Source organism: Micromesistius poutassou, assembly GCF_964030765.1.
Source record: "Micromesistius poutassou genome assembly, chromosome: 2".
Taxonomy (NCBI): domain Eukaryota; kingdom Metazoa; phylum Chordata; class Actinopteri; order Gadiformes; family Gadidae; genus Micromesistius; species Micromesistius poutassou.
In genome coordinates this window covers 7,750,257-7,762,153 of record NC_140272.1, presented here as the reverse complement: position 1 = coordinate 7,762,153, position 11,897 = coordinate 7,750,257, and the positions used below count along the sequence as shown (strand labels likewise).

Genomic DNA, 11,897 nt, shown 5'->3' with positions numbered 1-11,897 from the left:
TATTGTGGATTTGGGATGGGGAAAATTTACCAGGTACTGTTCTTCCCCACTGGTCTGATTACATCAAATAAGACCTGTTTGTTTAGCGGCTCTGTAAAGGCATACACGCTGACGAACGGGGAAAACATCCTGCCGGATTATTAAACAGAGGTCGGGGGAAGTTTCAAACACACCGGGATGTGAGGGGGATGTGTCTCTGCGTGATTCAGCAAGGTAAGCAACTTTCTTCTTTTGATTAAACAACGCCATCTGCTCGCCTGACATTTATAAGTGAAAACAAACGTTGAAAAATGTGCTTCTCTGCTGGAAATAGGATTTCATGATATATGGCGGGTGACCGTACCGGTATTACATTTCCATTTTGTTTCCATTTTGATTTGAACTATTTTGATGTCAGTCATCTGAGGAAAATCACTGGGAACGAAAAAAAAAACCAAACCAAGCGGAAACAATTCTGTTTCAAAGTCAATTCTGGAAGGGCTCCTTGTTCAGGGTGCAGTCTGCCACCCTCCCCCCCCTCGTGTCTCTGTAATAGATGAGGGGGGCGTGGGGGTCGCAGGCTGATAAGAAGAGGCTCAGCTCGTGGAGAGAGTCCCCTATCGCTATCGGGGGTTCACATCGTCGGGGTCACGCCGTCGTAATGGAGCCCTGAGATGTTTACTCTCTAAAGCCGGCTCTGCCCGCAGCAGCAGTCGTTGGAGTGCACTTTAATAGAGCCTGAGATAACTTTCTCAGATAACTGGCGTGTCGTAGTCAAATTAAAACCTCAAGTCACATCGTGTCAACCTGATCCCCAGTCTGAGGAGATAATGGCGCCACTCACAGCTTGTTCACCTTCTCATGAATTATAAAGAGTGGGACTTGAACGATGAAGCAAGCTGGGTTTTACGATGTGGTGCCTGCTGTCTGCCGCTGATCTGCTGTTATGTCAGTGTTTATGTGGTAGTGCTGTGTTGTGTCATCAAATGGCTGTTACTTTGCTTCTGCTTTTCATTGATTTCATGTAATAAATTACATTTGTGCTTACAGTATTGCATCCAGATTTCTCTGTTCTATTCAATTCCCTTCCCCTCGACTTCTACTCTCTTAGATTCCAATACATTGCATTATATTATGTTGGATTCTATTCTACTCCTTTCCATTCTATTATATTGTACTCCTATTGTAATCATATTCTGTTCAGTTGTATTCCCCTCCACTATAGCAACGTGTTCTATTTTAAGCTACCCTACTTGAACCCTGGGAGGTTTAATGTACTCCTTTTCTGTTCCAGCATTTCCTTCCCCAATGAAGCGATCATGCTGAGTTAATGTGACATTTAAATGCTGGGAGGATTTCACTTAATATCCTCTTCGTTTTTAAAGTATGAGGCAGCATGTAATGTCCCTACACAAAAACATGTGCTTCAGTCAATCATTCACGGTTTGAATCTGGACAACTGTCACTCATATGAAACACATTACAGTTGTGTCCAACGACATTGATTGGAACCCAACAGATTTTTCTGGATGTTATAAGACACATTCAATGCAAGCGCTGTACAAAACTCAAACACAAGATTATCATCCACATCCCTTTATGATGTGCTGACTTACGTAATTATAGAATGATAGTTCTATATCTTCTTCAAAATAATTCACCTGTTTTTCATCTCGCAGATAAACTGATTGCTTCAATAAAAGATGTAAAAACCAGACTGCTGGTATTATAGCATTTCACATCGTAAGTGATTTAATTCCGCGACACTAACAAGGCACGACTACCTGTCTAATACTACTAACCATCTTGTTTTTCAGCCAACACTTTCCTCCGAGTTGCAGTGAATTCAGATCCAGGTCACCGAGGTAACGAGAGGCAGCCTACCCCAGGATGCCTCCAGGTATGATGCGTTCACTGGGGATCGAACCCGGTGCAGTTCGGCAAGGAGTGCAACTGCCCCAGGCTTTGTAAAATAACTGTGGGGATCAAATGCAGCACCTTTTACCCCATCACCACTATAACACCCTTCCTAGTTCCTACCACACTCTGCCTGTGTGCTTTGTACAACACACATACTTTATCTTCCATGTCCCCGTCTGTCGTTTCTGTGTTCCCCAGAAAACTGGGAACACTGAATTTAGATCAATAGCCATGGTAACAGAAGTCTGCTCCTCTCCTCCACAGAATACCAACAGACCAGCTGGAGCCTCCCATGAAGTGACACCTGATATAGGTAGGAGAGGGGATGACACCTGGTATAGGTAGGAGAGGGGGTGACACCTGATATAGGTAGGAGAGGGGATGACACCTGGTATAGGTAGGAGAGGGGGTGACACCTGGTATAGGTAGGAGAGGGGGTGACACCTGGTATAGGTAGGAGAGGGGATGACACCTGATATAGGTAGGAGAGGGGATGACACCTGGTATAGGTAGGAGAGGGGGTGACACCTGGTATAGGAGAGGGGATGACACCTGGTATAGGTAGGAGAGGGGGTGACACCTGGTATAGGAGAGGGGATGACACCTGGTATAGGTAGGAGAGGGGGTGACACCTGGTATAGGAGAGGGGATGACACCTTGTATAGGTAGGAGAGGGGATGACACCTGGTATAGGTAGGAGAGGGGGTGACACCTGGTATAGGAGAGGGGATGACACCTGGTATAGGTAGGAGAGGGGGTGACACCTGGTATAGGAGAGGGGATGACACCTGGTATAGGTAGGAGAGGGGGTGACACCTGGTATAGGAGAGGGGATGACACCTGGTATAGGTAGGAGAGGGGGTGACACCTGGTATAGGAGAGGGGATGACACCTGGTATAGGTAGGAGAGGGGGTGACACCTGGTATAGGAGAGGGGATGACACCTGGTATAGGTAGGAGAGGGGGTGACACCTGGTATAGGAGAGGGGATGACACCTGGTATAGGTAGGAGAGAGGTGACACCTGGATAGGTAGGTAGGTCATCTTATCTTATATAAAGATAAGATGGAAGTATTGACTGAAAACGACAAGGATTGTCTGGATTGTCTGTACCGGGTCCAACAAAGTCATTTATAGGCAGCTGTGTTCATGTTTAAAACAAATTTGCATATTTACTCAAAATGTTCATAAAATATTACGCCGCCACTTTCAACATATATAAAGATTAACCTTTTCAAATACATACAGCATAAGTCAGCCATCTCCAACGAACACCATATGCATATCACGCTGAGCCAAGTGATGATAAGATAGGTGGGGGGCTCCAGTACCTCTTCACACCCCCACCCCCCAGTCCGCTCTGGTACCTCTTCACACCCCCACCCTGGTCCACTCTGGTACCTCTTCACACCCCCACCCTGGTCCACTCTGGTACCTCTTCACACCCCCACCCTGGTCCACTCTGGTACCTCTTCACACCCCCACACTGGTCCGCTCTGGTACCTCTTCACACCCCCACCCTGGTCCACTCTGGTACCTCTTCACACCCCCACCCTGGTCCACTCTGGTACCTCTTCACACCCCCACACCCTGGTCCACTCTGGTACCTCTTCACACCCCCACACCCTGGTCCACTCTGGTACCTCTTCACACCCCCACCCTGGTCCACTCTGGTACCTCTTCACACCCCCACACCCTGGTCCACTCTGGTACCTCTTCACACCCCCACCCCCTGGTCCACTCTCACAGCATCTTAACAATTAACCTCCTCCCATGCCCGGCCTTGTGAGGGGGACTGAGGAGACCTCTTACTGATGACTGATTGCATCTACAGACACAGCCTCCCCCCCCCCAACCCCTGCCCCCCCCCACCCCATGTCTGCACGTCGGTACAGATCTCTGATCAGAGACGCTGGCTCTAATCACCTGTGCAGCTGTTATGGCAACGATAAGCAGGGGGGCAGCGGAGCGAAACCGCAATCAACCCTCACCTGTCCTGCGGGATCAATATGTCATCCCGGCCAATTAGCAACTCCCCTGAGCCAATCACGGGAGGCGGAACACCGGAGGAGAGGTGGGGGTGCACGGCTGCGCGGTATCAATCAATGTCACCGTATTGAGACGCACCATCATTAGCCCAACTTTATGATTGGACTTATCCGACGCCGCAGAGGACAGACACGGGACACACACACAGCTGCCGTCTGCAAACGCTCCGCTCGGCGGGATTTAAATAATAATAATAATAAAAATCTCCCGTGTGGCATTTCTACCGTGTGTGTGAGTTCAAGTCAACCGCAGCCGCAATCACATCCATCAACAAAGTGTCAAGCCAGCCGTGATAATATTCAATTGGGTCCACGCTGACATTTTTCAGGTGGCAGATTATCAGACGGTGGCAGATCAGCGATGGCTGCAGGTAGGGTTCCTCCTGACAGCTCGGAACGCCTCCCTGAACCAATGGCTTCGCTCTAATCGTCCATCTCCACCGCCGCCACGCCGCCGCCGCCGCCGCCGCCGCCGCCACCATAGCACGGCTCCATCTGTCACATTCATCACCAGACAATGCTATTGTACCCAACGCCGGGAGATTAAATCAAGTCATGGGCGCCATGCTGAACTCAATTACTTTTACGGCCCGCGTTTAGCCACGGGCGAGCCTTTTTTTGTTCCCGCCGTATTTGATGGGTTCCATGACATCATGTTTTACTGGAACACTCCAGGCAATTAAATTAGAAGATATATCGTCCGAGGCGAGGTTGCTCAGAAGAGGCCTTGATAACCTGGATTCCTATCGGGGGTTGATCCGAAGGTAATACCCTACTTGAGAGTGGAGAGAGCTTAGTTGAAGACATCAGACAACCAATGAGAGAGCGGCATGTGATGAAGGAATCTACAGGAAGAACGTCAACTCCAGTTGGTTTATGGTCCTTATTAAGCCCCTTGTACGCTTTAAAAGACAAAGACCGAGAGCACCTCAACCTATATCCACGTTAGTCAAGTTAAAGTTATTAAAACACCTCATCTAAGAACATGTCTAACCTTTCAAAGTACCCCATTTAAAAAGCTGAGCAGACTTATAGCAAGGTTAAGGGGTATCTGAAAATGAACGAGGACTCGGTTTCATTAAAAATGTATCAGCCCAAGATGTCTCCTCAGCGTCCAACTGAAATAGGTCAGTCCTACGTTGCCATTCATTCCAGATTTGCTGCCCACCTAGAAAGCAAGCTTTCTGGTAATAGGCACACCAAATATACATTAACAAGTCACAAGTGTGCAGTAACAACCACTCACACATACAAAGACACATTGTGTGTCTGCGCAGCAGAAAACAGAACACGGAAAATGTTGAAATTCACATTGTGTGCGATTTCATTTTTTGTCACCTATAAGGCGTTCTCTGTACTTATGCTGTCAGTTGTGTAAATCTTAGCAGAAACACATTTAGTTGAAGCAAAAACCTGCCATAACTAATTTATTCCTTTAATGGAAACGAAAACAGAAGGGGAGAGAGGGGGGGGGGATAAACATTAAGTAAAACGTTGAACGATTTTGGCAGCAAAGCATCATTCTTGGGGCGACAGTTCCTAACATCATTTTCATTAGTGAACCCTCGCCCGTCATGTTTCATTCAGTCCATTGTGTTGGATTTCTGCTAACCTGTTATATTATTTTTTTATGACTCAACTTTCACCCTAAGAACGAAGGTCACACACACATTAAAACATGTCTCAGTAGTATTAGTATTAGTGCTAACACATTGTCTTCACCTGAATATTTAGCTTGTGCTTCAACATTCAATCCAATGCATATTGAAGGCCTTAACTCTCCCTCACTAGTTCAAATTTGTTCCACGCGTATTAAAAGCGTATTACTAGAGGATATTCTCTTCTTGCTTTTCTCCTTCTTTATGGATGTCCCTATATCCAGAGTAAAAAGACTGTAAAACCTAAGCGTAGAATATAATTCAGTTCAGTTGTTACAAGTTCAAATCGCTACACAGTTCCTAATTTACCTTTCCTGCATGCATCATAGGCTAACCTTTGAGTCAAATCAAAACCTACGTAGCACTTTTTGATTAACTTTACTCTTAGTTTAGACTTACTTTCCTAGGAGAAGGTCCGAATGGCCACAGGATATATCAACATCTGTGCATACAAGACATATCAAGAAGTATTGCTAGTCAGCTATCCTGAGCTAGTCAGTGGATGCATACTTGTATGCGGGAGAGCTACGTTTTCAGGTTGACAATAAATAAGTAAAGAGTAACGTCTGTGTCAGAAATGGTTAATGTTAGCAAACCCAATACAGAAAAAGGGTATTTAGGTAAAATAAATAGTTGCATACATAAGTAGCCGTCAGTCAGGCCAAGGCATGGAAGTAGATCAACATGAGGAGCACTTGTCTCGTACTATTAGTTAGTTAGTCGGATGGGGGGAACCTTCTAGAAAGCAGTTATTAGTAGCTTTGCATTCCGTTTGCCCAACCAGGTACCGGTAACGCTTTTGGATGGAGCAGTCAGGGTTTAACCAAAGATGCTTGGAGTTTTCTCCCCCCAACTAACCAATATGTCCACTGGGTGGATGAGGAATAAGGTCAGGGGTTAACTGGTATGGATTAGGCACACAGATATTGCCTTCAGCTGTGTGTATCCACTATCCACAGTGAATTACCATGGGGTTCCACCTCATTGGGAAAGTAAACAGCATCCGTTGACAGCTTGGAAAAGGGCGCTTACTGGGTCAAACAATAAAGAAATTAGGTTTCTTCTTCATTGTTTTAGGTTGCTAAAACAATGACCTAAAACCACAAACCCCAAAACCTAAAATAGGGTTGCACCTTCTACACTGGACTACAGTAGACACTGTTGACTATTGAGAAGTGGCAAAACAGGTATTTTGTGGCATTGTGTGCCCAATATTTAACGGAAATCCAATCCGATTCCATCCCATTCCAACAGTCAATCTGATTCTAATCGTTCCCAACAGACGTCCCATGCTCTGGGAGTTCCTCTGACACATCACTCAGACTACGGGAGGCAGCCAGGGAATGGAAAGTCAGAAATACTCTCTCTCTCTCTCTCTCTCTCTCTCTCTCTCTCTCTCTCTCTCTCTCTCTCTCTCTCTCTCTCTCTCTCTCTCTCTCTCTCTCTCTCTCTCTCTCTCTCTCTCTCTCTCTCTCTCACCCCTCTGACTCACCTCTCTCTGTCTCACCTCTCTGTCTCACCTCTCTCACCTCTCTTTCTCACCTCTCACCTGTCTCAACTCTTACCTCTCTCGGTCTCACCTCTCTGTCTCACCTCTCTCTGTCTCACCCCTCTGACTCACCTCTCTCTATCTCACCTCTCTGTCTTACCTCTCTCACCTCTCTTTCTCACCTCTCACCTGTCTCAACTCTTACCTCTCTCGGTCTCACCTCTCTGTCTTACCTCTCTCACCTCTCTTTCTCACCTCTCACCTGTCTCAACTCTCTGTCTCACCTCTCTGTCTCACCCCTCTGTCTCACCCCTCTGTCTCACACCCCAGAGGAATATAAGCTTAAATTAGACCCTAATAGGTTTTTGACTGCTTCCAACATGATTTATGATCGATGAAATGCCTCCTTTTAAGAAATGTTTTAATTAGAATTGAAATTATCTTAGCCCAAGACGGGTCAATTATTCCACCCTTAAATTATAGATTTCATTTTTCATGTCTATAATATTTTACCTTAACTAAACCACTATTTAAAGTGATGATTAAACCCGACCAATTACATTGAAGAAAGTGCACCAAAATATTATATTTTATTTTTTTAACTAAAAAGCTTTTTCTCAGACTCAGCAGGAGGGGAGAAGAAAGATATGTGAAGTGTTTGAAGTCTTCTTTTTTATTTTATGTCAATCATCCCAGCACTGACATCTGTCTGTCAAACACTGTATCTCAAAGCCCACCTTTCCTGCACTACCACACACACACACACACACACACACACACACACACACACACACACACACACACACACACACACACACACACACACACACACACACACACACATCACTATGACTACTACCACTATGCCTACACCACTACCAACACCACCCCATCACTATGACTACACCACTACCAACACCACCCCCATCACTATGACTACACCACCCCCATCACTATGACTACACCACTACCAACACCACCCCCATCACTATGACTACACTACTATGACTACACCACTACCAACGAAAAAAAAAAAAAGGATGAGTCATAAGGAAATGATTTCTCCATGGCTGCACAGAGGTGCAGTAGAGGTGCAGTAGAGGTTCATTCTGGAACCAATTCAAATGCAAACAGTTCCTTTGTACTTGGTCCTTCATCATTCTCTTCTAACTGCGTAGCTCTGTTTACCATATCTGCAGTGGTGGCTGAACTCCAGTTAATATCTGAGTCTGACTCAGTCTGTTCCTCCTCCAGTGTGTTTGGGGGGGCTCTGAGTTTAGGAGACCCCTCTGTGCTGGTGGCTATCCCCTGGACCAGCCGCCCTGCTGGAAGGACATAGCTTACGGCGGCGGGGGCTGATTCTAGTTTATCTTGATTTAGCTGTCATTCCATAAATGCGCTGCTAAATCATTTCTGACACGGGCCCCTCATTCACGGGGGCCGGTGGCAGCTTTATGGGCGCATAAAAACCCAGGCGAACAAGGTGAGATATGAAGTGTGAAATTTTCCAACATATTCATAATTCTTGTTGCCAGGAGCCCAGTGTACCGTGAGGTGGATAAATACAAACACAAACGCTGGCGCGTGGCGCCAGGGAGAAAGGGGATGGAGGCTGGTTAACAGGGTCACCGTCTCGCCAAACAGAATGGGGACGCCACATGAGTCTCGCGAATGAGGAGGACAATGTCGCAGACAAAGAGAGCGGCGAGGAGGGAAAGAATCCCGTCGGCAACGCCAGATTACATTTACATTTATATTTACATTCAGGGTGTTTAGCAGACGCTTTTGTCCATAGCAACTGACAATAAGTACATTTGTCATAAGAAAGAGAAACAATATATGTCTGTCGGTACAGTAAGGATGTTAATAGAACCAAGTGCCAAGCACTTGGTCGCTAGGTTAACCCATTCCCTGTACACAACAAAGATAGCTTGGATAAGATGCTACACAATGCTAAGTACTATTTTAAAGCGCAAGGACTACACAATGCGGTTTCAAACCAACAACCCCGATTAGAGGTTACACAAGTGGTACTCGTAATGTTTAAAGCTCTGGTGAAGTTTAAAACACATATACAGTACGTACTTTTCTCTCATGGAAGGGGAGTGGGTATATCGGGGGATTTCAAGAGTTTGTATCTTTCTATCTAGAAAAAGGAGAAGTTTGAATCCCCTGATCCCCTGAGAGAACGACTGATATCTGTTCTCTATTTGTCATTGTTAGCAACGCTACGCTGGGTGCAGTGAAGGTACAAGTTAATGGTTTGTATCTGAAAACCCTTGCAGTGAGCTGTGTCAAAATATAACAAAGCAGCTTGGAAGAGAAGATAAAATCATTATCACGTGCTACTCAATCGCTGTGGGAACTCCAACTTGATTGTCAACACAACAATAGACGAACAAAATCTTAGTGTTCTTGGGTCCTCTTCACAATGTGAGGGAGAGGGAGAGGGAAAGAGAGAGAGAGATGGAGAGAGAGAGAGCGAGACATCAACGTCACTTTGAGGATCCAACCTTCTTGTGTCCTTTTATGAACAATTTGATGAAGAGAGAGAGAGGGAGAGAGGAATGGAGAGGGGGAGAGCGAGAGAGCGAGAGAGCGAGGGGGAGAGCGACAGAGAGAAAGAGAGGGAGAGAGAGGGAGAGACAGAGTCATCAACGTCACTTTGAGGATCCAACTTTATTTTTCAGTGACTGACTAACGTTGTGCTGACAGGAGAGGAGCACAAAGGGTCTCCTGGCTGCTGTGTCATTAAACTGCAGCTTCACATAGCCCAGGCACGTCAACGTGTGACATGTCTTTCAATCGCAGTGATTACAGGCACAGGCCCATGTAGCAGCCACTCACGTGTGAATAAACCTCATTTCACCAGATGCAAGCGCTTGGTTGGGGAGAATAAACGGTTCAGATTGTTAATGTTTTCGCTCTTGTTCCCGTAATAACAGAGTCTCTTGCGGCAGTAGATAACATTATTCATCCCCACCGTGCAGTAAGACGGTGTGGAGGAAATGAGACACTCGCCTGCTCTTGTATGTATGTCAGCGGTGAGCCCTTATCTGCTCATCAACCATGACCGTAGCGTGTATTTTACAGGTTCTGCACGCATGCTGCCGTGACTTTAGTGATACACAAATCTATGTGTAGCATTAACACCAAATCAATCTTAAAGTGAGGCCTCTTTAGGCTTCTGTATGTAGGCCTATGTATGTATGTCTGGGTGCCACACATGGCACTCCTGGTCATCCCTGGAAAGAGGGATCCCCCACTCACTTTTTTCTTGCCCTCTAGGGGGCTAGGGTCAGGGGGGCATCATAAATATATGGCCTGTTAAGCCCTTTGAGACTCTACCTGTGGCTATACAAATAAAAGTGAGTTGACCTGAATTTAGTAGCTATACTGTCCTAAAACCATCTCCCATGCACACTCCATAACTAACAGAACACAACTAATATAGATTTACCCATAACCAAAACGTCCAGAAGATTCCAATATATTGGTGGATTTATTATCCAAAGACATATGACAAACATTTAAAATAAATTAAAATAATTGTAATTTATCATATTCACCATATTATTATATTTATAAAAGTATTAGTACGATTTGGCAGTCTCTGTGGCAGTCTAACAAAAAACAAAAGGCCTAGCCCCACCTGCTACCCCCTACCTGTAAGTATTAAGTAGCTTGGGATAAAAGTGAGTCAAATATTTTATTAGAACTCATGATTAAACACTCAAAAGTGAAGCATGCATAGATTGTGCTTTGGTGATGTGTAATCTTCAACAGTAAAATAATATTGTCCGAAAATTCCCCTTTTGGGATTACAAAGGAGCATTGAATCCTAACTCTTCCCCCAAGCAGACGAACATTGCGATTATGGTCCCACGTTCAGCCAACGCAAGGGGGTTACGGACCCCTTACGTCCTTGCGGACCCTCCTTGCGTCCACCGCAATGGCCTGACGTGCGCCTCTCAAAAATTGTAACCTTCCGTTGAGGCGACGCAGGCTGCAAGCGCTGTGATTGGTCCGCTCACTAAAACCCGACGCAGAACCATAAAGGTTCACGACTTTACAATATACACTGTGTCCAGTGCACCGCATACAGTACACACTGCAAACAGTACACACTGCGTACAGTACACACTGCATACAGTTCACACTGCGTACAGTACAATGCATACAGTTCAGTGGCTGGTCCGTCCCCTCACCCTGACCCCCAGTACTGTGTGAGCAGAGTGTTATGAACAACGGCACGACGAGCCAGAAAGAGTCCAATAGGCCAACAACTACAGCACTGTCAACTTAAGAATGACACAACCGCCCTCCTGCTGCCACCCATCCCTGGGAGAGAGAGACAAATGTCTGCTTGACTTCCTCCTCCTCTTCCTCCTCTGCTCATTCTGTGAGCAGCGAGGCTGGCTTTATGATGTGCCCGGGCGAACGGTAAATCCTAATGTCAGAGCCCAAGCACGGCCAGTCAGTGATTTCTCCCGAGAAAGATTCAGGGATTTGGAAAATAAATATTCTGTCATTCTGAGAGTCAGCCGCTGCCACGGCATGTGCATGAGTGAATCAAATCAATGGAATTCATTAGAGGGTCTGTCTGTCGGCAGAACAAACCCCCCGTCCCGGTCCCGGTCCCATCCTCCCCCCCCCCCGCAACACTGCAACAAACTCATTTCCGAAGACGAGACGAGTCCACCAAAGGGCTTAGAAGCGGTGTAGTCATGGGTGCAGTGGGAAGGAACAGCAGAATAAAGTGAGTTCTTTTAAACAGAGAAGCACACATTTATATTCCCTGTT

General features: G+C 46.0%; 1 pseudogene across 1 annotated transcript in view; it reads right to left on the bottom strand.

Annotated features, from left to right (window-relative positions):
• Window positions 1–465: 465 nt before the first annotated feature.
• The window catches only part of LOC311339355, a 26,601-nt pseudogene continuing 15,169 nt past the window's right edge, over window positions 466–11,897 (bottom strand). The window contains exon 3 of the transcript in view: window positions 466–602. The product of the transcript in view is annotated as an uncharacterized misc_RNA (transcript). The remainder of the gene's footprint in view (window positions 603–11,897) is intronic.